Source organism: Mauremys reevesii, linkage group 2 (assembly GCF_016161935.1).
Source record: "Mauremys reevesii isolate NIE-2019 linkage group 2, ASM1616193v1, whole genome shotgun sequence".
Classification (NCBI taxonomy): Eukaryota; Metazoa; Chordata; order Testudines; family Geoemydidae; genus Mauremys; species Mauremys reevesii.
This window is the reverse complement of record NC_052624.1, coordinates 99,957,016-99,981,228: the sequence shown is the minus strand read 5'-3', so window position 1 is coordinate 99,981,228 and position 24,213 is coordinate 99,957,016. Positions and strand designations below refer to the sequence as shown.

Sequence of the window (24,213 nt, the reverse complement as noted above, 5' to 3'; positions counted from 1 at the left end):
TGGAAACAGAGCAGGAGCAGCACACAACTCCTCTTCCACAGGCTGTGAAAGAGCACTGCACAGTCCCCTCCCCTCCCTAAATACAGTGGTATTAGAAGTTCTAACATTGTACATGGCTAATAAGAGTAAGAGTATTAGAGATAATTAGAGAGCACAGAAAATGACTGTGGCTTCCTCTGGTGGATTAGGCTTCTCTCTGTTTCCTGTCGTGGCTGAAATGGCTCACTAAAAAAGTGGGAAGCTACCTCATGAGAAGTCATTATATAAAACATAATCCATTCCTATATTTTACTGTGTGGCTGATTAGGTATGAGGATCACTTTTTCCTCTCATGTCTTCCCAAGATGTCCCTATAGTCTCACCCCGTTATTGACATTAGATGTTTTTGGATACTGAACTCCACAGAGAGCCAAAACTTTCCATGTTCTATAGACCTGTTTTTTTTCGAGTGAAGTCCTCTATTCCAGACATTTTCCTCCATCATAGCCACAGCAGTACTACTTCAAAGGGCATGTATTAATACATTCTCAAGTGGAAGTCTTTAACAGAATCAATTTGATCTAAAGGAGTCCCCTCATGACAACACTTGCTTGCAGTATTTTTATTACGAGTTCTGAAGTTTCCCTTTGAATTGTGGTGTTAGCAAACACACACAAATACTGAGAAATCAAGAGATTATAATGCATTAATTATTAACAACATTTATATTGCAGTTGTGCCTAAAGGCCAAAAACAGATTTGGGCTATTTGTGCAAGGCAGTATACAAACCCTGAACATATGAGATCCCTGCTCCTAAGAGTATTACAAATTTAAGTACTGAACACCGTATATGCACAAGATTGAAACCATCAGCTGCCAGACTGATACTCATGAAATGCTGAAGGTAGTGAAGGTGTGGCGGGGTAGCTGGGGCCTTCAACATGACACTAATGGAGGACTTTTTTTCCCCATTACTGAGTAAACACCCCTAATCCAAAGGAGGTTCAGATCAAGTCTCAGTTCAGTAGACCTCTCTACAGAAAGGATAGTCCCCGAGGAAAAGGATAAGTGACTCTTGAGCTTTGCTGCAATATAATTCTGTTCAGCTTCCTAAGCAAGCATTCTCTGCCTCTCTATATTCCTCTCTAACCCCACCTTCTCACCAACTTCCCACCAGGTGCACCATTTTTTTAGATTTATAAGATGACAAATAGGTGCCCATTCAAAAGCTTTGGGTAGCCTGCCGTTACTTACATTACACAGCAATTAGACATGGTTACTGTTTATTAAACTGCTTGTAACATATTCAGCATATAGTTTACCATATACTGTATGCCAACAAACTATGTCAAGTGACAAAAATCAGTGGGTTATGTCAGATTATGTAGCTGTAGAAACTATTGATTTTTTTTGCTACTTGATATAATCTGCCGATCAAACTACAGTATATACTAAGCATAGGGACAAGCAAAACTTTCCTGATGAAGGAGCTGCTGCTACAGCAACGGAGCACAGAATTGAAACACCCCAACTTGATAAATTAAGATCTTGTTTAAGAAAGTAAGTAAACAAGGAGCTTAAATTAGATGATTATGCAGTTAAATTAATATATTACCAGGTGGAGCAACAATTTATAAGCCAGATTCTACCTGGCCCTTCATGAGATCATAGAGCAGGCAAGATGTGCAGGGATCCTTCTCATCCCCTGTCAGCCTGTATTAAGAAACCGGTAGATTTGCAGCTTCCCTGCTCCTTCAGTGAAACCTGGTGCTCCAAATGGGGCAGGGAAGGGCAAGCAGGAGACAGAAGCCATGACTCCCCCTCCCTCCCTCCCACCTTGCACCTCTACCCCAAAACTCTGTCCAGCAATGCTGGCAGCCTGTACAGGGTAGGTGCAAATTGAAGCCCACCAACAGATAGAGTAGAAGGCATGTTGACTAATGCCTCCCAGTTTCCCGCCTCTGGACCACTGTGGATGTACACAGTCCTCACAGAATTAAGTCAAACAGGCACAAGCAAGTTCTGCATGAAAAAGGTCATTACTGAAAGATGCAGCATTGACAGTACGCAAAAGGTAAAGTGTGCAATTTGATCACTTAGGGTTGGCTCTGATCTCAGAATATACTTGTGTGAATGTGGATTGACTTTAATGGGGTTAAACTGGTGTAAATGAAATCACACTCTTGCCTCTTAAGAGTGATAATAAATCCATGGATGGAATGATGCTTATCCTAAAAGTAACAATACCATGGGGTAAGTCTGACAAAGCATATGATCAAGAAGAAATTCTTCAGAACAAATAAGCACATAAAGGAATGAATGCTAGGTAGTGGGCAGGATAACTGCTTGGATTCATATAACCACTACTCTAACTAATCTAATCACTTCTTGGTTGTTTTCCCCCATCATTCTTAGATATTTTTAAATGAATTTAGGACCCAATCTAGGAAAGCACTTAATATGTATCTAACTTTAAATACATGAGTAATCTCAAATATTTTGCAAGCCTAGGGTCTTAGTACTCATGGAAGGTGTTGTCTTGACAATCCTCGAGACTGAAGTCCAGTCTTTGCACAAAACAGGTGTATCATAAGGGTAGTACATGCATCCCCTCCAGCAACCTGTTACCTGTTTTGTACATGCAGGTTTCTGTATGCAAAGCACACGTGTGCACAGGGGCGGCTCTAGCAATTGCACCGCCCCAAGCAGGGCAGCGCGCCGCGGGAGGCGCTCTCACCATTGCCAGTCCCGCGGCTCCGGTGAACCTCCTGCAGATGTGCCTGCGGAGGGTCCGCTGCTCCTGCGGCTCCGGTGGAGCATCCGCAGGCATGCCTGCGGGAGGTCCACCTGAGCCGCGGGACCAGCGGACCCTCTGCAGGCATGCCTGCGGCAGGTCCACCGGAGCCGCCGGACAACCGGACCCTCCGCAGGCACGCCTGCGGGAGGTCCACCGGAGCCGGCTGCCCTCCCGGTGGCATGCCGCCCCAAGCGCGCGCTTGGCGCGCTGGGGTCTAGAGCCGGCCCTGCATGTGCATATTTTATAGAAGTAACAGAAACCCATATTTGAAACTTTTAAAAGCAAGTTTACTCCAGTAATCCTTTAAAAGGATTTCATTGCATTTCTCTCTCCATTCTCAGGCACAGAAAGTGTTTTCTTTTTTGCATATTCTTTCAAGCTGGCTTCCTTGTGCATTTTCCTTCTTCAGTTTATACAAGTAGATCTGTAGTGTCATGGTAAAAACATGTCAGCCATTGGCTATCCCATAGGTCAGAGACAGGCTTTATTTTGTAACATTCTTTTTCTTTAAGTTTCAGCAATTAATCTGAACTAGTGGGCCGTAGGGCTTGTCTACACTGCAAGTGGTGCGCACCAAAGTGCTGCGCTGTAAATCCCTAGTGTGGACACTGTGGGCATGAATTAAAAGATTCCTAATTCACACCCATATAGGTTGCCGGGTGTCCAGTTTTCAACCAAACACCTGGTCAAAAAGAGATCCTGGCCAGCCCGGTGAAAAGGAGCGAGTGACTTTGGTAGAGAGTGAGCGATGGAGGGAGGGGGAGATGGAATAAGAGAGGAGGGGCCTGGGAGAAGGGGCAGGGAAAGGGTGTTTGGTTTTGTTCGGTCAGAAAGTTGGCAAACCTAATCATAGTCCAAACTGTGGGGCAGCACAGACATAATGTAATTGAGTTCTGTTAACTAGAGTCCTTCTCTTTTTAGCAGTTTATTTAATATATATTTGTAAGAAGCAGCTGCCTCATTTTCTATTTTTAATTCCAAAATAATTAAGACATTCCCCACTGTCTCAGAGTTCCCCAGTGTCAACACTAAAGAAATAGGAGAACCTTCTCTTTTTTGTTTTAAATTTCATGTTGCATTATAAACATAGATCTTATATACTAAACTGACAACGCAGGCCTCTACAGAAGACATGTTTGAGGTTACCATCCTTGGTGTGGAACTATATTGTGAAAAGTGTATCTGACAGCAACCCTGTCCCACATCCACAAGACATGTAATATTAGCTTATAAGGCACTTATTTATGTATAATACAAACAGCAAGATTCTCAGTAGGAAACAGTGATAAATCCATTTCATACAGGAATAGCTGAAGTTAAACTAATGACTAGTGAAACCGTAAATCCTAGCTCCTTTCATCCCCCTCCAAAATACAGAGAGGGAAAATATCTATTCCCAAGAATAAGTAATTAGGAGTAGATACCATTGCATATCTTTCAACCCTGTTAGCATAAATAAAGTGGTTACTGAGTCCATTATCGCATTCTGTTCTATTTGTACTCCACAAATTTCTGTTACTCTGGGAACATCATCTAGATGTGACACTAAGGGTGCTAAAAATTGGTTGTGTAATGAAAGTGGTCTTCTAATGAGATGAGTGGAATGTTATAGAATACAGGTGTAGGAATGCATTGCACAAGATCTCTTAGGACAGGAGGGTCCCTCAGAGAGATGGCATCTAGTACAGATTTCACTCTATTTGGGAATGACAGTCAAATATGAAAAAAATTGCCTTTACTCTCTGTGAACCTGTACATGGAACAAATGTACATGGAGAGTAAAGGCAATCACTGCTTACTGTTCAATTTTTTTAAAGGCAATCACTGCTTACTGTTCAATTTTATGAAGAATGTAGAGATAGAATTTGTATGACATGTGTTAACCAAAGTACAGTTGTATTCTATTAGCAATGGTGGGCGTGAAGCTACAGTATTCCAGTGGTAGAAATTGGTATGCTTACAGCATACAAACAGAATAGTTAGATAAAAACATAAAGTACTCTTTTAGGAATAACGAAGAGTACTTGTGGCACCTTGGAGACTAACAAATTTATTTGGACATAAGCTTTCATGGGCTAAAACCCACTTCATCAGATGCATGGAGTGGAAAATGTAGTAGGCAGGTATAAATACACAGTACATGAAAAGATGAGAGTTGCCTTACCAACTGGGGGGGTCAGTGCTAAAGAGCCAATTCAATTAAGGTGGAAGTAGGCTATTCTCAACAGTAGAATACCAAGGGAGGAAAAATCACTTTTGTAGTGGTAATAAGGCCAATGCAATCAGGGTGGCCCATTTCAAACAGTTGACAAGAAGGTGTTAGTATCAGTAGGGGAAAATTAGTTTTTTTGTAGTGACACATCCACTCCCAGTCTTTATTCAGTCCTAATTTGATGGTGTCCAGTTTGAAAATTAAGTCTAGTTCTGCAGTTTGTTATTGAGTGTCCATTGGCCAAACCAGACAGTCTACGCAAAAGAATAAATGGACACAAATCAGATGTCAAGAATTATAACATTCCAAAAACAGTCAGAGAACTCTTCAATCTCCCTGGACACTCAATAACAGACTTAAAAGCGGCAAATCAACAACAAAAACTTCAAAAACAGACTGCAATGAGAAACTCACAGTAACCAAAAAGAGAGAGAGAAAGCAGGCTATTCCTTAAGGCAGAGAGGCATAACTCACCCTCCTTTACTCTAAACTGGCTCTCTGTAGACTATCTCTAATCCCACACTTCCCTACAGAGCACTCTTGCAAGCAGGACCAGGAAAACCCTTGGTATTTAAAGTGACAGCTTATATTTTTGACACAGTTTTCAATATACTGGTGCCTTGTCTAAAGTTTATTAAAGTGAATAGAAGTATTCTGTTGGTTTCAATGGTCTCTGAATCAGGCACTACTGTATCAATTCAGAAGTCTTTCTGATTAAAATGGAGATTCACATTGTTTCAGTTATTACATGTTGATCCAGCTGACCAGTTTTCTGGAGTTGTTTTAATAACCATGAAGGGCCACACTGCACTCTTTGATGTTCACATGTAACTCTTGTTGACATTACTGGCTGCCATGCACATGCCTTCCAGGGCAGAGTTTAAATCATAGATTAATAAGACAAAGTTAGAAAATATCAGAATGCAGAGTAGCAATTTAACTGCGTCTGGAATTTTCTGTGCCTGTTTACATAAGGCTCCTTATACTTAATTATAATAAATAATCATTACAATTGTTTTGGACTGATCATGAAGAAGAAACTAATTGTGAAGGGCTTCTCACAAGAGCAAGCCATTCTACTTGAGTGAGCCCTAATACTTTAAAAACTCTGTTACTGTATCCCTCATTTACATTCAGCAGGCCTTTCACTGTCTGGGGCCATGAGCCACACAAAATTTTATCACTGAGCTTCACTAAAAAGGGACCACTTGGAAATAGTCAAAGAATTTTCCCCCCCATATTTTATTGGTGTAATGAAAGCCCATATTTAGGTTATTTTCCCCCCTCGGCTCCTGCATTTTATTAACATGGAAGCTCACAAACGGAAGAAATAGTAGAGGAAGCAATAGTGATGGGAACCTGGGAGGCAGTGACCATGAGATGGTCGAGTTCAGGATCCTGACACAAGGAAGAAAGGAGAGCAGTAGAACAGAGACCCTGGACTTCAGAAAAGCAGACTTATTCTCCCAGGGGACCTTGCCCATCAGTTCCCTGAGGGAGTCAAACATGACTGGGAAAGGAGTCGAGGAAAGCTGGCTGTATTTTAAAGAATCCTTTTTGAGGTTGCAGGAACAAACCATCCCAATGTGTAGGAAGAAAAGTAAATATGGCAGGCGACCAGCTTGGCTTAACAGTGAAATCCTTGCTCATCTTAAACACAAAAAAACAGCTTACAAGAAGTGGAAGATTGGACAAATAACCAGGGAGCAGTATAAAAGTATTGCTCAGGCATGCAGGAGTGAAATTAGGAAGGCCAAATCACACTTGGAGTTGCAGCTAGTCGGAGATGTTAGGAGTAACAAGAAGGGTTTCTTCAGGTATGTTAGCAACAAGAAGAAAGTCAAGGAAAGTGTGGGCCCCTTGCTGAATGAGGGAAGGAACCTAGTGACAGAGGATGTGGAGAAAGCTAGTGTACTCAATGCTTTTTTTGCCTCTGTCTTCACAGACAAGGTCAGCTCCCAGACAGCTGCACTCTGCAGCACGGTATGGGGAAGAGGTGACCAGCTCTCTGTGGAGAAAGAAGTAGTTCGGGACTATTTAGAAAAGCTGGACGAGCACAAGTCCATGGGGCCGGATTCACTGCATCCGAGGGTGCTAAAGGAGTTGGCTGATGAGATTGCAGAGCCATTGGCCATTATCTTTGAAAAATCATGGCGATCGGGGGAGGTCCCGGATGACTGGAAAAAAGCTAATGTAGTGCCCATCTTTAAAAAAGGGAAGAAGGAAGATCCAGGGAACTACAGGCCAGTCAGTCTCACCTCAGTCCCTGGAAAAATCATGGAACAGGTCCTCAAGGAATCAATTCTGAACCACTTAAAGGAGGGGAAAGTGATCAGGAACAGTCAGCATGGATTCACCAAGGGCAAGTCATGCCTGACTAACCTAATTGCCTTCTATGATGAGATAACCAGCTCTGTGGATGAGGGGAAAGCAGTGGATGTGCTATTTCTTGACTTTAGCAAAGCTTTTGATACAGTCTCCCACAGTATTCTTGCCAGCAAGTTAAAGAAATATGGGCTGGATGAATGGACGGTGAGGTGGATAGAAAACTGGCTAGATGGTCGGACTCAACGGGTAGTGATCAATGGTTCCATGTCTAGTTGGCAGCCGGTATCAAGTGGAGTGCCCCAAGGGTCAGTGCTGGGGCTGGTTTTGTTCAATATCTTCATTAATGATCTGGAGGATGGTGTGGACTGCACCCTTAGCAAGTTTGCAGATGACACTAAACTGGGAGGAGTGGTTGATACGCTGGAGGGTAGAAATAGGATACAGAGGGACCTAGACAAATTAGAGGATTGGGCCAAAAGAAATATGATGAGGTTCAACAAGGACAAGTGCAGAGTCCTGCACTTAGGACGGAAGAATCCCATGCACTGCTACAGACTAGGGACCGAATGGCTGGGCAGCAGTTCTGTAGAAAAGGACCTAGTGGTTACGGTGGACGAAAAGCTGAATATGAGTCAACAGTGTGCCCTTGTTGCCAAGAAGGCTAATGGCATTTTGGGTTGTATAAGTAGGGGTATTTCCAGCAGATCGAGGGACATGATCATTCCCCTCTATTCAGCACTGGTGAGGCCTCATTTGGAATACTGTGTCCAGTTTTGGGCCCCACACTACAAGAAGGATGTGGATAAATTGGAGAGAGTCCAGCGGAGGGCAACAAAAATGATTAGGGGGCTGGAGCACATGACTTATGAGGAGAGGCTGAGGGAACTGAGATTATTTAGCCTGCAGAAGAGAAGAATGAGGGGGGATTTGATAGCTGCTTTCAACTACCTGAAAGGGGGTTCCAAAGAGGATGGATCTAGACTGTTCTCAGTGGTAGAAGATGACAGAACAAGGAGTAATGGTCTCAAGTTGCAGAGGGGGAGGTTTAGGTTGGACATTAGGAAAAACTTTTTCACTAGTAGGGTGGTGAAGAACTGGAATGGGTTATCTAGGGAGGTGGTGGAATCTCCTTCCTTAGACATTTTTAAGGTCAGGCTTGACAAAGCCCTGGCTGGGATGATTAAGTTGGGTTTGGTCCTGCTTTGAGCAGGGGGTTGGACTAGATGACCTCCGGAGGTCCCTTCCAACCCTGAGATTCTAAGATTCTATGATTCTACTGTGATGTGACAAAAGCTGGACTATGGCATCACTGAATGATTTGAGCATCGGGAAAATGGCAATCAGGAGGTTGTTATTTCTGTGGATTTCCAAATAGCTTTCTGATCAATGCAAGAACGGGAAAGGAAATATGGAAAGTGTCTAACACTACAGGCCAGATTAACCAGAGAACTTAAATGTAGGTATATGCTAAGTCCATCTCTATTCAACAAAGCATTTAAACTTATGTTTAGCTTCAAAGCAACATAAGCATATGCTTAAAGTTAATCATGCTGCTTAATAGAGATGAACTTGTGTATACGATTAAGTACTTTGCTGACTAGTTAGTACCTGATCCTGTGAGATGTTGAGTGTCCTCATCTATTACTGAGTCAATGAAAATGGAATGGCTAAATCTCTCACAAGGTCAAGATCTTAATTCATTCTGGTAAAATGTGTTTTTCAAATTTTCCCTCCGTGAATAAGTTTTTGTTGGTTTGTTTTTTAACCTGGATTGAGCCAGATCAAATTCATTCCTGTTGTAAATTCAGTGAAGTCAAATTTGGCCTGTAGGGGTCAAGCATTTTGTCAGCTCTCCCAATGCACATTAACTTGCAAGAGCCCTTTTGCTAGGTCCTCCTGGTTCCCTCTTGATAGCAACTGCTAATTTACCAAATTGTTCAGTGCAACATAGAGTGGGATGAAAAAACAATCATTCTCACTTACAGTCAAATCAGGAACTAAACCTATCACTCTACAAGTGAAAGACTACTATACTAGTCTAATGTACTACCCAGTCCCATCAGAAATAATCTTTTAAAGTAGATCTAGGGAGACTTGTCAAGCTGCCCTGAAGTCATACAATCTTTCATTAGGCAGTAAAATGTATGGACTCAGCCATATCTATTATTAAATTGGAAAGGTGCAAAAAATATTTGACATCTCTGGGGTGGAAGTCATACATGTAAAAGACAGGGGTTTCAGTTAATAAAATATCAGATTAAATAACATTCCACCAATCTCCTGTAACTAATAATACTTAAAATAACTATACTAATTAAAACTTTCATAAACCCATCCAGAATTGATGAATTTCCTAAAGGGATACTATGGATTCAGTCTCATATTTATTCTCAGTTAATTGGACTGTGCAAATTTAAAATTGTGTTTTTACCTGCAAGAAATATTACTAAATTGCACCATCCTTTATGAATTGCTAAACAGATGCAGACTGCTTAATCCCAAAGAGAGATTAAGAGATGTGGAGGGGACAACACCTTGAGATGCCCACATTCTACACTGAAATGACAATTCTATTTTATTTAACTCCTAACAAAAACCTGCCTTTTTTGATTCAGTGAAGTCTTGGAGAGAGGGAAACAATGTACTTGGCTCTTCATGTTAAGAATGAATTGTAAAAATAAAGCCACATTCCCATCAAATAAATAATTAGATTTTTTGAAAATTAAAAGTGACCCATTTTTATTAATTGGAATGAATGTTACATGATTTTTACAGTTTTTGAAGTATCACTGCCTCATACTTGACAGTCACTCTTGCCAAGTTGTTCTCAACAACACCTGATGGTCTCCTGTGACATTTAACAAATCAGACCAGTTAGCTGCAGACGTTAGTGTAAATCTGTCACTTCACTCATGAACACCTTCTGGGGCAGCTGCCCTCTAACTCAGTGGGCAGGATACTCAGACACTTCTAAGTCTCTATTCTTCATTACGGATTTTATCCAGATCGTAATAGTATTTATTGTGACTGGCCTGCAGGGAGGGGTTGCTGTGGTTCCAAAAATATCTATCCCAATCATTCAATGTATTGTCTACCGGAAAGGATTCAAACTAGTTTCTGACAGTGACCCAGGGACTCCTTGATGCCAGCAGGCAGAGGACAAAGGGGGTGCATAGGGTTTTAGAGGGATCCCCTAAGTTGGATAAATGCAGACTAGTCCACCAAAAAGTGGCAGAACTGGATCTCTACCAAGATCCAGTAGTTCACCAGTTGTCATAATCATTGCAAAATGTACATGCAGATAATAATTAAGGAGTTATATACTTACATTAAAAATTACGTTCTTAAGGTCATTGAGTCAAGGCATGTCACAAGGCGGTGACATGCCTCAGAAACATTCCTTTTTACAGATGCCTAGCTCCCTGCCTGGCCAGTTGTGTATTGTATGCAACTATTCCTATTTGTATACTGAGTGAGCTGCAAACTGAGAGACTGTGAAATCTACAAGAATAAAGAAACAGCAGAGGGGCGTATCCAGTTTATGAATAAAGACAAAGGATTGTTCTGCTTTGTGGTAAATGAGGAGGTGGTTATCTCCCTTTTATGGACACCCAGCCAGCCAGTAGCTATAAAATCCCTCTTAATAGCTGTTCTCTAATTGCTCTACTTGTAAAGGATTAAAAAGTCTCACTGCTATGCATATGTAAGTGGGGGAATGGTCCTGCTATTGTGATCAACTTTCCTGGCTTCTGCACTACCCCGGTGAAGTGGGCTAGCGAAAGGATCTGAGTCCTCGCTCCCACTTCCTTTACCCAGAGGCCTCCCTGCCCTTGAGGACTCCCCTTCAACTCTCCTGTCTGTCAGAGTCCTTGTAACCCCGACAATTCTGGGCCCAGGATTTCTGAGGAGCTCGACCCCCCAACCCTGCTGTGGTCACCTAGGACATGGGCTAGGGTGTCCCCACTCCGGGGTACTTTCTCTGCACTGGGCACCTCCCTGACCCACTGATCATTTCATACAATTTAAAGCAAATGCAAATTGTTTAACAATGAATTTTAAAAAAGAATAAGGAAAAATGGGAAAGGTTAAAGGAAAACATCACCCTACTCTGTGGCAGAGAACATTACAGTCTCTGAAATGTCAGGCAGTTCACAGTCTGTTCCCTGTAGGTCCCAGGCCTCCTTCTCAGGCCCTGGCTGTGCTGCAGGGATGCTGCAGGTTGGACACTTGCTCTGGTGGTGGCCACACACCTTTGGGCTTTGGGTGGTGGGACCCTTCTTCCCAGCGTCAGCCCCCCGTCGGGTTAAGATCCCCCTCCCAGTCTGGCCTGCAAGGACCCTTGGCTAGGGGTGCCTTTCTGCTCTGGGCCCTTTGCCCAGGGTCCCCCCTTGGCTGGACCCAGTTGATCACCGCACCCAGCTCCAGACTGCCCCAGCTCCACTGTTCTAGCTCCAGCTCCATTCTGCTTCGGCACTGATGCTGCTGCTCTGCCTTCAGCCCCCTGGGCTGCTTCTCTGGCTCTGTGGCTGCAGCCCTGCTCCCAGCACAGGGTCTACTACTCTGTGGGCTGCTTCCTTTACTCTGCTCCCAGCTCTGACCTGCTTCCTGGGCTGCTTTTCTGGCCCCTCTGGCTGGCACAGCTCAGCTCCCCAGCTCAGCTTGGGCCCCTGCTCTCTCCTTAGCTCAGCCCCACTCTGTCTGACCCAGGCAATTCCAGCTCACACAGAGGACGGGACCCACCCTGGCCTCCTGACCCCCTGATTAGCCTGCCCACCCTATCAATCAGGCTGACCTGGAGCATTGGCCTCTCCCCAATATTTTAGTACTGGGAGCTAGCCAACCAAAACACCCCACTGAATGTTAGTAAGGGGTCCCCTTACACATGGGTAAAAGGAAGTGAGCGGGCACCTGGCCAAAAGAGCCAATGGGAAGGCTAGAACTTTTAAAATTGAAAAATGACTTGACTTTTGTCTGTTTGTTGTTGTTGTTCTCCCAGGGAGAGGGGACAAGGCAGAGCTATGCTGTAAGAAGCTTGGAGCCAGGTATGAAAAATTATCAGTATCATACCTAAAAACTACTCATTTGAAAACCCATATATATAAGTAGATCAGGAAATGTCTAGGAAGACGTGATTAGGTTTATCCCTTTTATTTCTTTATGGCTTGTGGATTCCTTTGTGCTAACCACAGGTGCTTTTGTTTTGCTTGTAACCTTTAAGCTGGACTTCAAGGAAGTTATTCTTGGTGCTTAATCCTTGTAGTACTCTTAAAATCCAGCAATAGCCTGAATTCCCAGATGTATTTTCTCTTTTTTAAAAAGAAAATAAAATTTATCTTTTTTAAGAACAGAATTGGATTTTTGTCTCTCAAGAGGTTTGTGCACATGTTGTTTAATTAGTTGGTGGCAACAGCTAATTCCCGCCCCCCTCTTTTTTCCCCCCTCTTTCTCAGCTTTTCCCCAGAGGCAGGGTGAAAGGGCTTGAGGGTACCCCACAGGAAGGAATTCCCAAGTGCACCTTCCTGGGCTCTCAAAGGGGTTCTGCACTTGGATGGTGGCAGCATCTACCCATCCAAGGTCAGAGAAAAGCTGTAACCTTGGGAGTTTAATACCAGCCTGGAGAGGATAGTGTTAATTTTAGAATTCTTGCGGGCCCCACCTTCCGCACTTGGAGTGCCAGAGTCGGGAATCAGCCTTGACCTGGTATATCTTGGAGTACAAGGGGACACATTGAGTCCTTCCCCGAGAAGGCAAACTGACAGCCTGTATGTCTCATGAAAGCAGGGTCACAGCCAGCCTGGCCGTAAAAACACAGCGTCGATTTTAGGTGAGCAATACTCTACACCAGTGCTTCTCAAAGTCAGGCCACTGCTTGTTCAGGGAAAGCCCCTGGCGGTCCGAGACAGTTTGTTTACCTGCCACGTCTGCAGGTTTGGCCGGTCATGGCTCCCACTGGCTGTGGTTTGCCATTCCAGGCCAATGAGGGCTGTGGGAAGCGATGCGGGCCGAGGGATGTGCTGGCCATATAAACTGCATTATACATTTTGTTGGTTGCATGTCTTTTAGACTGAAAATAGGACCTCAACTGTTTGTTCCTGAATTCCTGTGTTCTGCCAGCAAACATGGAATTGTCTAGAAATCTTTTGTCACAAGACTGTCTCTCTGTACCCTCTGCATCTGGGTCATCACGTCCAGCTTCACTCTACCATTGGGAACTATTTTAAGAACCACAGGACTGGATGTAAAGTCAGAAGGAACTGAATCTCAGGAAATTTGTGCTATTAGTTGATAACCATTCATCTTTTAATGAATCTCATCTTCACCCTGTCTACTAAAATCAAAGGGCAATATTCTAATTAATCTCTAAACACAATAGCTTCACATGTATGGGGATTCAAACATATTCAACAACAGATAAGCTAGTAGGTTGTAGTCTGCTTCAACCAATCTCCATAAAGATTATCAGTGCAAGAGTTCAATGAAATCTCATTCTGAAATCAGGTTTAAATCAGTATCATTCCAACCCTGCCATTACTTCTCTTTTGACATCTACATATTTAAAATCTACATATTTTCTGAGTTTTATTCTTATAAATGAATACTGGTTCCATGATTGCCTTTGTATATCTTAACCACAATTAAGATTACAAAGTTGGCATTTATGTGCTTTTGCTTCAGAATGGAGCAACAAACAACAGGCACAAGAAATGACAACTTGAGAATTTCAGCTGACGTCAGAGACGCCCAGAGGGGAAGGGGGAGAAACGGGCAATTTGCCCTGAGTCCCTCATTTGAGTGGGCCCCCAGATCAAATGGCATTGCAATGAGGTCACAGAACCACTCAGGCTTGGCCTGGCAGCCCCTGTCATAATAGAGGGATGGCTGGGAGAAACCTGAGTGGCACTGCAACTCCACGTGCCAGATTACAGTGCCACTCACTGAAATTTGTCCCAGCGGCACCTGTGTCACAATGGAAGGGCAGCCAAGCCAAACCCGAGGGTGTTGCTGTATACCCAGAGTTTGACAGTACCGCAGTCAGCCATCTTGTGTGTTCAGCCATTGCTAGCTGAAAACCAAACATCACATAGCTAGAAATAAAATTAGACCCTGAGAGGCCTAAATCTAGCTCTGTAGGAATAAGGAAAAGTTATTTACTTGTTTCCATAATATAAGAGCTAGGGGCCACCAAATGAAATTAATGGGCAGCAGGTTTAAAACAAATAAAAGGAAGTTCTTCTTTACACCGCGCACAGTCAACCTGTGGAAATCCTTGCCTGAGGAGGTTGTGAAGGCTAGGACTATAACAGGGTTTAAAAGAGAGCTAGATAAATTCATGAAGGCTAAGTCCATTAATGGCTATTAGCCAGGATGAGTAAGGAATGGTGTCCCTAGCCTCTGTTTGTCAGAGGGTGGAGATGGATGGCAGGAGAGAGATTACATGATCATTACCTGTTGAGTTCACTCCCTCTGGGACACCTGGCATTGGTCACTGTCAGTAGACAGGATACTGGGCTGGATGGACCTTTGGTCTGACCCAGTATGGCCATTCTTATGTTCTTATGAGGCAATGTTGTGTAGCTGTATGTTTGCAGCTCTCCTAATCAGAATGGGAGTTTGGGACTGGGAGTTAATGTTCCATGAAAATAGAAGGAATGTTTGGACAGCCGACCTTGGTTTTAGGTGTCTTTGACATGTAAGTTTTAATGTTATGACTAGAAATGCTCTGCTGATAAGGAGAATAATGAATTGTTATTGGCTGTTGCTAGGGAAATTGTTAGTTTATAAAAGGCTATTATGAGTTATGCACTTAGTGAGGAGAAAATTTATAAAAAGTTTAGTTAGAGAGTGTGCTTTGGAGCAGTCCAAGGAAGCTTTTCTTTGGGCAAGGATTTGACACCTAAGTTCCCCAGCAGTCAGATGGAAGGAGAGTCCCCAGAAGCCTGTCTGTCGATTCCTCAAAACCATTTCAGACTTTTTGGGCAACTATACATGTTTGGAATTCTCTGAACCTACTGCTACAGCCTGTGTGCTTGAGACCTAATCAAAAAGTAGTTTTAGGTGAAAGCCCTCTGGTTTGTATCAATCATTTATCAGCCGGAGGGGCTGTGCCCCCATTGATTTATTCCTGACACTTCCTGGAGAGAAACAGTTAAGTTACCACTGCTTTGAGTTCTGAAAACCTGGATAACATTGCAACCCCATGTACCAGATTGCACTATTTGGAGTGGGGAGGTGGACCCAGACATGTAGGAGAGGAGCTGCCACTGTGGGATAAGAGTGGTGGGGATTCACTCTCCAGCACCTCCCTCCTGCTTCCCCTCAGTGATCATTTTGCTTGAAGGTGGGGGGGCCTCAGTTTTAGATTTTGAGCCCTCCAAAACCTCTGTGCAACCCTGGCTGAAGTAGTTCGGCAAAACGCCACTGACTCCAATGGAACCATCCCAGTTTACACCAGCTGAGAATCTGTCCTTGATTTTATAAAGGACATGGAAGATTGTGACAAGCCCATGGGACAAGGGCTTGAACCATAGAACTGCATGTGATTTTTCATTCTGTCAGAATAACTGGAAAATATTTATAGATTCTGAATGAAGTGTCACAGAGTTCTCTGCTCTGCTGCCTTGAATGGCAAGGAACAGCAAAACTGGAAACAGTGCTGTCACATGTATCTACCCAGTGAATGAATCTAGTCTTATGGGTGCTGACTCCAGCGTTGTTTCTTATTGTTTGTAAATATTGGAGTTCATTATTGGTATAGAACATTTTAGCATCTTGTAGGCGCACGCCCTTGCCTCTACAGTGCCTCCCTGTGTCCAGAAACAGTGTTGCAGGGGTCCTTTCAGTTTAAGGCTGCCTCCAACCCATCTGGTGTCAAGACAGTTGGTTGTCATATGTGGCCTAGCTCTCCAACCAAGTCACTGCTCAGTCTATCCCCTTTCGTGGTTAACAGAAAAGTCCAAAAATAAGGAACTTAAAGTCCAGCACTCTTGGAATCTCTCCTCCAGCCGTTGTGTAACACTTTTTGTTCTTAACCATTTTCCCTCTCCCTTCCTAGTCTGGGAAAGCAGTAGAGGAATCCAGGCCCACCAGCTCCACTGGGTTCCAGCTCGGGGTCCTTGTTCAGAAAAGCCAGAGTTAACCCTTCTCAAGTCCCTTGCTGTTCCCTGAGCTGCTTCCTACCTCTATGGGTTTTCTAGCCCCTTGTTCGGTTTCTCACCCTCTTTCTGGAGTGTTGGCCTCTCTAGTAGCTTCTCACCAGTTTGTCTGCAGGACCTGCTCCACAGTCCCTTTGCATCTCTGACAGCCACTCTGCCCTCCTCCCTTACAAACACTTTGGCCACCCCACAGCAACTGTGATGATAATCAGCTCTGGGTGAGCAGGCAGGCAGTTTCTGCATTAACCCTTTGGTTGCCAAACCAGCATTGGGTGTATAGACCCCACAGCACACCTGTGTTGGCATTATACGAGTGGTGTATACAATATATGTACTGATTTCTCTACGTATTTTATATAGGATATTAAAATATGTGAAAAATGTTTACCAAGTCAAGCACTCAAAAGTTAGGAGATGCTAGAAGTATGGTTGCCTTTGGCGATTTAATTTGGCACATATACATTATGATAGAATCTTCTATGACATACCACAGACTATTTTCTGAACAGGATCCCTGCCTCATTCAGTGAATGGGTAGTTCTTTAGTATTTCTTTTAATGCTCTACATCCAATGTACATTTGCAAGCCTTATTTAAAGCACACTATCCAAATACTTTATTGAATACAATATTAATTACATATATTATTAATGCTTATAAGCATTTCTATTTCTATTTCCTTGCCTACAGTATCTGAGTGCATCACAAATATTAATGATTTTAACTTTAAAACACCTCTGTTAGATGAGGTGGTTGTATCATTCCCATTTTAAACATGGGAAATTGAGCCGCAGATATTAATGCCAAGGAATTTTCATTTGATATTTCCTTTAATTTTTTTGAAGCTTAAAAACAGGTCAAAATGTAAATAAACCTTTTTTTTAAAACCTGAAATGAAATTTTTGGCTCTTCAATTTGCCAAAATTTTCAAAAAAATTCCTTTTTTAGTTTGATCCCAAACTAATTTTTATTTTTCAGAATCACCAGTAAACTAAAAAATCAGTTATTTGTACAGCTCTGCTCAGTGCTTTTGCAAGTCAGACTCCATGGGTCTCACATTGGGCACCCAGAAAAATAAGAACACATACTTAGTGAAAAGTTTGGTTTAAGCTTTTTCCAAGCACCACATAGGAACTCTATAGCAGAGGCAGGGATAGAATCCAATTCTTCAGGGCCCCATTCAACTGTCTTAATAAAGAGACCATCCTTTCTCTTGCTGCAGTCCCTGGCCTCATTCACTACACACCTTCCAGCTACTGCAACAAATGAAGCAAGGGTCTGTCAGACAACAGCTTCATTCATTATACGACCCTGATCTATTCGCAGAGGGCTGTCCATTCTTGTTTGCTGAAGATTGCCTGTATGTTTTTGTCTGAGTTTTACTGTCAAAAAGTTCTGTATATATATTTGAAGATCACTGTGAAATTAAGGACTCACTGGAAACAAATTTAGAGGAATTAGACCAATGCTTACATTGCGGATTCTGAGAGACAGATGTTACATTAAGTGTCAGCCTATAGCAAAAGGAGGGGTCTCCTGTAACACTACTGACCCTGGAAATAGGAATGGTTTATAGGTCTACAAATCTTTTTAGAGCTTATTCTCAGATTTTTTTAGTGAATACAAGGGCTACTGATAAATTGACTTACACATGCCATATGTCAGACGTATTCTATCTGGAGAAAATGTGTATTTAATGGGGTAAGGCAGTATAGGGGCTTAAAAACCCACGGAAAAAACTAGAGACCATGAGTTCTAACAGCTAAAATGATCATTTTTGGGTATCCAATTTAAGAAACCTTAAAAAGACATGATTTTCAGAGGGTGAGTGCTCAGCAGTTTCAAAAACCCAGGTCCCTTAAAGGTATGTCAAATGATGTTTCCAAAAATTCAGGAACCCAAAAATCACCAGGCAGTTTTAAAAATCTAGGCCAATTGGTTTACTTCCTTTCTATTTCTTGGCTGCTGCTTGGAAAGAGAATGTCCCCACCCCCATTCCTGTGCCAATTTATGAGCACCTGTGATTATTTTAACGGAGAGTGGAGAAAGTGAAAGGCTAAATATTGAAAGTGTGGGACTAGACCGTCCAAGCAACCTTGGCAAACAAATATTTCCTTGCTTTCCTAGTCTGAATTAATAGATCTTTTAGGCTTCTGACATACAGCATGTCCTGAAATAATTGAGGGAGAAAAGGAAGTAATTGAGCCAATTAATCTGGTTAGATGCCTGCGGGAGAATATCCAACCTTGAGGGAAGTGACGTTTCTAAATAAGCGATAGTAATTTGCATAAAGAAACTCTAAAGTTTAAATCTTTGAAAATTAGCAAAGGGAAAAAATAGAGGGTGCTTGTAATTCTCTCTGCCCACCCCCTCCCAAATGAAAATCAAAAGGCCCTGAAGATCTTTTAAAAACACATGCCATTTCCAAGTTCTTTGTTCTGGCATGAAGGGCAGCATCCAGAAAATAGGTTGCATTGTCTAGTGGATAAGATACTAGACGACTTAGAGTCAGGAGTCTGTGTTGTACTTAGTTTTGCCATTGACTTTTTTTTCCATGATACATAAAAAAACGTTATTAGATTGTTACAGAACAAAAATGTTTACACAATGTTTTTACATAGAGTGACTTCTGCACAGTAAGGTTTATCCCTGTTAAACTTAGATTGCAGTTTTGACCAAAACCTCTAAGGAAAAAGAACTGCCTTCTTGAGTTTACAGGCTAGTCTTGCTAGACTGATTTTAGAGGATCTTGTTTCACAGACATGATCTTTTTTGTACTCTGCAGTGCAAACTTACTTTGCAATACAAGTCTTTGCTTCGAATAGGCAGCTACAATTGTAGGTAATGCCTGTCACTTCAATAATGGTGCACAATTCGTGAAAATATTCCTTCTGGTTCTTTTCCATCCCCAAGGGCATAACCTCTCATGTCTTAGTACCTGCTTCCCATCCCATCCTATGTCTGTTGTGCCTATTCAGGGCCAGATTGTGATCTCTTCCTCATGATGGATAGTACTTTACACCTATCATTACTTGTGGAGTAAGGTGCAAGTAAGAATATCACAATCTGGGCTTTAGCTTGTAAGCAATTTGAGTAGGAACTATCTTTTACTAGGGCTTGTACAGTGCCTAGCACAAGGTGGGTTCAGCTACTATAGCTGCTACTATATTACTACCTCCAGGATCAACAAGCGTTGCCTTGTATGTCCTATCAGATTTCACTTGTCATACCTTTATATATACACACAGCTAGACCAAAGACCAAACAACACATTGTTCTCCAACCCACACAAATTATTTTTGAACCTTGGTCTCTACATTGACGACTCAAACATCCTAGCTTATCAACAGACCTCTTGAACAATTACATTTGTTTTTACATCCATGTCAGAACTGCTTTTAATAATGATTTCAGCCTAACACATCCATGTTTGCTCTAAATATCTCATGTGAAATGCATTTAAGCAATAAAATGTAAGTGAGTAATGACACAAACTGCACATCACCTGACTGGCTAATCTTGCAAGATACTGTTCTCAAATGGAATTGATGTTTACTCCGGTACAGAGAAGCTGTCAGATATCATTAAGTGAAGACATGAGACAAATGAAATAGCAAATTAACAAAAGTGAGGTAATATGCACATGAAAATTAAAGATAAAGAAAATCCAGAAAATGCATGGTCTGTGCCTGTTCTTTCCACAGACATCTCTAGAATACAAATTTGTAAGTGCTGAAATACTACATCTTCAGATTTAGTTCAGGCTAATATCCAAAGTTTTGATATGGACAGAAACTTCACCAAGTTCAGTGAGGTTTGGACCTAGGGCAAGGGTCCGCAACCTTTCAGAAGTGGTGGCCCAAGTCTTCATTTATTCACTCTGATTTAAGGTTTCATGTGCCAGTCATACATGTTAACATTTTGAGATGGTCTCTTTCTATAAGTCTATAATATATAACTAAACTATTGTTGTATGTAAAGTAAATAAGGTTTTCAAAATGTTTAAGAAGTTTCATTTAAAATTAAATTAAAATGCAGATCCCCCTCGTACCGGTGGCCAGGACCCGTGCAGTGTGAATGCCACTGAAAATCAGCTCGCGTGCCGCCTTCGGCACACGTGTCATAGGTTGCCTACCCCTGATCTAGGGGATATGTTTGGGCTCTATCTCCACGTCAGATTTGAAATACTGCTCTTAGAACTAATTATTATTCATTGGTTTTGTTAGTACTTTAATGTTTGCTCTTATTCAGTGCTTTTCATCCATAGATTTCTAAGCACAAAACAGTATTTCCATGGTTTCCCAATACAGTTAAAAGGCCAGTGCAACTATGGCCCTAGGCTGTATCTATACTAGCCTATTTTTTCCCCACAGTGGCTTCAACACTGGGAGCTGGCCTGTGCTTTTCCTCCCAGCATTATTAGCAACAGCAGAAATACAACAGTGGGAAATTCTAATGAAAAGAGGCTAGTATAGATGAGACCTTAATTTACTTCTTTCATCTACTGACCCAATCAGTTAACGAATGACATCAGGCTCTGAACCAGTAAAAAAATAATAGTAACCTTAAGTTTTTGTAAGATGCCCAACTGTCAAAAAATGGATCTATATGTCCCTCAATCAAATGGATAATGTTCTGGTCCACTTTGTTCCAGTTGGCTTTGATTTTATTTTTCTGAATCATTTGTCTTATTGTATTAATTTCATACTGAATTGGGTTCAGGTCTTGATATTACACACTCAAGGAGTATTAAACACATCTAAAGTTCTTAGTAGGAGAAAAGATTAGGGCAGGTTAGATTATAAAGTGCATTACTGCATTAGAGCTTGTTTAGTGCCATTGCTATACACATTCATATCGTTACCTTTAAAATTTTAGCATTGATTGAGATGATTTGAGACCAAAATGTTGATTTTCTACATGAGACACTTAAACACTTGAATTTATCAGAGTTTAAACTTTAAGCTTCACTTGACAGACTATAATTTGTCATGAGGACTCCCTTTGATGTCCTTAAGTAAACTTTATCTTTAAGTATATAATTACTTTGATGTCCCTTTTAATTCAAAGTAGCCAGCAGCAGTTTGAAGTGCTACAGAATTAACCGTAGTTAAAAAAAAAGATTTTTTCCCCTCCACCGTTTTTATAGCAGAGGAGCAAATCAGATATATTTAATTGAAATATCTCTTGAAAATAATTCTTACACAGTAGCCTACTGGTTCTAAGGTAGCCCATTTTAGCATTATACATAACCAAATTCTCTGCCAGCACATTTCTTGCCCATGTGCTGTGCTACTCTGGCTGAAATTCAGCCAGCCTACATGCACCCTCCCAAATACATGTATTTTAATGATAGCTACCTGCACATGCAGAAGACTACTTCCATAATTGCTTTGTGTCAGATGTTAGATATACATTAAAACCTTGAGATAAATCTGTAACATCTATATTTTTTACTGGCCTCAGACCCATTTGAGAAAAATGGGAGGCAGTGGCCATTTTGAAAGAGTATCATAACTGAGGGCACTCTGTGGCGCCAGTCCTATTGAAAACAATAACGGTTAGTAGACATATTGAAAGAGAGACAGTCTTCATGGAAGTCTCTAAAGGGGAACATTATTCATCAGCCTGGGCTGAAGGAGAAACTTTTAACTGTGAAGAATAAGAGCAACCAATGACCATTAATGCTAAAAAAAGCATCATCAAATGTAGCCTATGCACAAGATGTCTGAGTTTTTAACTATATGGGAGGTTTTAAGAGTCTGTTAGTTATTCCATTATTAAGATTAATAGGTAAAATAAAACAGTCTGGCACAAGGTGCTAAATTTCTGAAAGGACTTGTTTTTAGTTTAGTTTAGTTTTAGTTAAAATTAATTAACAGATATATGTGTAAATTCTTTATATTCAAACAATAAGAGGGTAATTTTGGCAATCATAGGCTGTAGTTTTCATACAGAACAATAAAATTGACTTCTTGCTTTCAGTTCAAATCTCAACTCAACCTTAACTATAGAGCCACAGCTGGTGCTTCCATAATAATAATAATAATAATATCACTCATTGTATTGGCTACTGAAAAAATATTGACTGGAAAACATCATATATTTAATATTTGTCTGTATTAATATATGGTATAGTCACTTGTCACCATTCAGCCTTCAGGAAAGCAGGATCATCCTAGTCCCAATGCTGTAACTTTGTGCAAATGATCTTTCCCCAAACAAGATTTTCATCTTTTTCTTGATCATATACATGAATTTGTAACCTTATTTGGAAGCCCAGAGGGAGGACCCTGAGGGGATGGAAAAAGCAGCAAAGGTGTTAAGAAGCCACAAAGCTAGAGACAGTGACAGAGGCAGGTACCAATTGATGGGGATGATGGGGGGTACAATGAAGGAGGAGACAGTGAAGAAGACAGAAGCTGCAAAGCACTTTAAAGAAGAAGCCAAATATCAGAGCTAGCTAGAAGCGTAATTTATACAGTTTCCCTCCTTCCTTGCCTACTTGCAGTCCCCACCCTATTGTTAATATATATCACCACCATCATTCATACAAAGCAGAGGAATTCTGTCCTCCATGACGTCAAAGAACAATTTTAAGGCTGTTCAAGTTGCAATGATCAGGAGCGTATATCTCATTAGTCATCTCTAGATATAATGCTTCTGTCTTTGGCGGTCAGTTAGGAAAGCTGGTGTTTATCTTTTGTAAAGGGACCATTCAAGTGCAGCAGCAACAACAACAAAAAGATAACCACTCTACTCACCGTACTTGCAGGCTGGGAACTTGCTGCTTTATTAAACTGCATAACAAACAGAGTGGGAGGAAACGCCCCCTAACAAAACAGAAAATAAAGCAGTAGTGGATCATGTCTCCGTCCCCTAATACTCGGGGTAAGTTAACCCTGCTTTACTACAATATCCTTATCTCTTGCCTCTCTGAGTCTTTATAGTTTTTTGAGGGAGATGTAAATTAATTTTCTTAAAAACAAACAGTACAACCTCATTTAATCTCTTACTTTGTTTCTCCTCCTCTGACATCTTCTGGTGCAGCTGGGGGGGAAAAAACAAAAACAAAAACAAAACAGATGACCACCTACAAACACAGCCCCTAATTTTATACCATGCATTGTTAACAGTGGGTATCTCTACACTGCACGTGAAGCCCAGGTTTGTGGAACCCAGGCTTGCAGACTCAGTTTTCTAATTCCATGCTTTAGCCACCCCCACTGCACTGGAAACCTGGGTTTACAGTTGCTGGACTCTGCTCAGAGCCGTGCTAACGTGTTCATTCTGCTCACGCAGACCTTCCAACTTGGGACTGCAGCTTAACCTGCACCCACATGAGAGGGTTTGGGCCAGAGTCACAGCCGGACTCAGGCTCTGATGCACCCTGCTAGCAAGGACCCAGGTCATGAATGCTTGCTTACCCAGACAGAAGGGGGGCTTGAGCTCAAATCTGAGTCAGAGCCTGATCTTAATGTGCAATGTAGACATACCCAATGAGTTCAAGCAGTAATACTGAAAGCATACACTCATGTTAATGGAAAGTAATATGACATCAGAGTAATGGAGCATTGTAAATGCAGTGTAAACATTGTATGCAACATTGCTTAGAACATACCGCCTGTATTTTTGCTTTAAGGTAAGATTTGAGTAATCTCTGCACTCTGTGTACATTCTGAAATTCTTATGAATCTCACTAGATAGTCTATGGCCATTTCCAGATCATGCACTTCTTCAAGCAG

The 24,213-nt window shown here is 41.7% G+C and overlaps 1 long non-coding RNA gene across 1 annotated transcript; it reads right to left on the bottom strand.

Moving 5' to 3' along the window:
* Window positions 1-3,149: 3,149 nt before the first annotated feature.
* Window positions 3,150-23,513, bottom strand: LOC120398447. The gene is made up of 3 exons (XR_005594421.1): window positions 23,485-23,513; window positions 23,233-23,301; window positions 3,150-3,201 (listed from the first exon to the last, which is right to left on the bottom strand). It is a non-coding gene; the product is annotated as an uncharacterized LOC120398447 (long non-coding RNA).
* Between the last annotated feature and the right edge of the window lie 700 nt (window positions 23,514-24,213).